Source organism: Bison bison, unplaced genomic scaffold, assembly GCF_000754665.1.
Source record: "Bison bison bison isolate TAMUID 2011002044 unplaced genomic scaffold, Bison_UMD1.0 scf7180017854954, whole genome shotgun sequence".
NCBI classification, from domain to species: Eukaryota; Metazoa; Chordata; class Mammalia; order Artiodactyla; family Bovidae; genus Bison; species Bison bison.
In genome coordinates this window covers 14,212-15,328 of record NW_011485527.1, presented here as the reverse complement: position 1 = coordinate 15,328, position 1,117 = coordinate 14,212, and the positions used below count along the sequence as shown (strand labels likewise).

Genomic DNA, 1,117 nt, shown 5'->3' with positions numbered 1-1,117 from the left:
GCTCACCTTGTCAGGAGGAACACTGTACAACTCTGGCAGAAGTGGGACTCCGTTTTTGCCCTTGATGAGGACTGCTTCAAGAGCTTCTCTGTATTCTTGAACCTGTAGATAAAAGAAAAGGAGAACAAAGTTTATAGAGAATTACCTTTGGGGAGCTAGAAGAGGGTTGTAGCAAAGAAGATTCTATTGTAAAGGAATGTATTCACCTAGAGAAAGGGAGAAGAAAAGGAAGTAGCATTTACTAAATGCTTATTAGAGGTCAGATATTATGCTAGGAGTTTTGCATATGTTAATGGATTTAACTTTAATAACCATCCAGGTATGTGTAATTAAAGCCTATTTACAGGGAAATTAAGGCTCAAGGAAGTTATGAGTTTGTGGAAGATGACACAGCCAGTGCAAAGTTGAGTCCAGATTTGGATCCAAGTCAACCTGCCTCCATGGGTCTACTTTTATCCACTATGTACTAACCTCAGTACAGCTTATTGACTGTACATGTAATTGCTTTTAAAACTGTATTGTCCCTGCCAAATTAAGTTTCTATTATGATCAAGTTTACATTTTTTGCTTAACAATTTGCTGTAGATTAGTAATACATAAAAAGTAAAAAAAACATAATTTATGGTGGAAAAAATATACAGTCAGTTCTGCTGTAATAGTTGTTTTGAAAGCACAAATGTGTTCCAATGCACTTGATATATTAGAGAACGATTTGGAGCATAACATAAATTTCATATCTGCTTATGCACAATTTCAACCTGAGAATGCACTCAGCTGAAAGAAGTCTTGCAAGAATACACAACACACACACACATGTACACACCTCAGGAGAACTGTGAAACACAATCCACATGTGGTGTTATAACTTTCCATCCAATTTTAAGTAACCTCCTACAACTCTCCAGCTGCTCTCTTATGGTCACTTTGGCTACATGGCTCTGTGCCTTTCCTTCTACTTAATTTCCCCCTCTATTCCCTCCTCAGCCTATTTTTATTCTTCTTCTCTGCTTAATATTCTTTTTTTTCCTCTCATGCTATCTCTTGAGGTATTGCTCAGTTGGTAAAGAATCCGCCTGCAATGCAGGAGACCCTGGTTCAAGTCCTGGGTTGGAAAGAT

General features: G+C 37.7%; 1 long non-coding RNA gene across 1 annotated transcript in view; it reads right to left on the bottom strand.

The window, feature by feature from the left end:
- The window catches only part of LOC105001470, an 11,138-nt gene that overhangs the window by 963 nt on the left and 9,058 nt on the right, over positions 1-1,117 (bottom strand). Inside the window, exon 4 of the long non-coding RNA XR_826870.1 lies at positions 7-102. This is a non-coding gene — a long non-coding RNA (uncharacterized LOC105001470). The remainder of the gene's footprint in view (positions 1-6; positions 103-1,117) is intronic.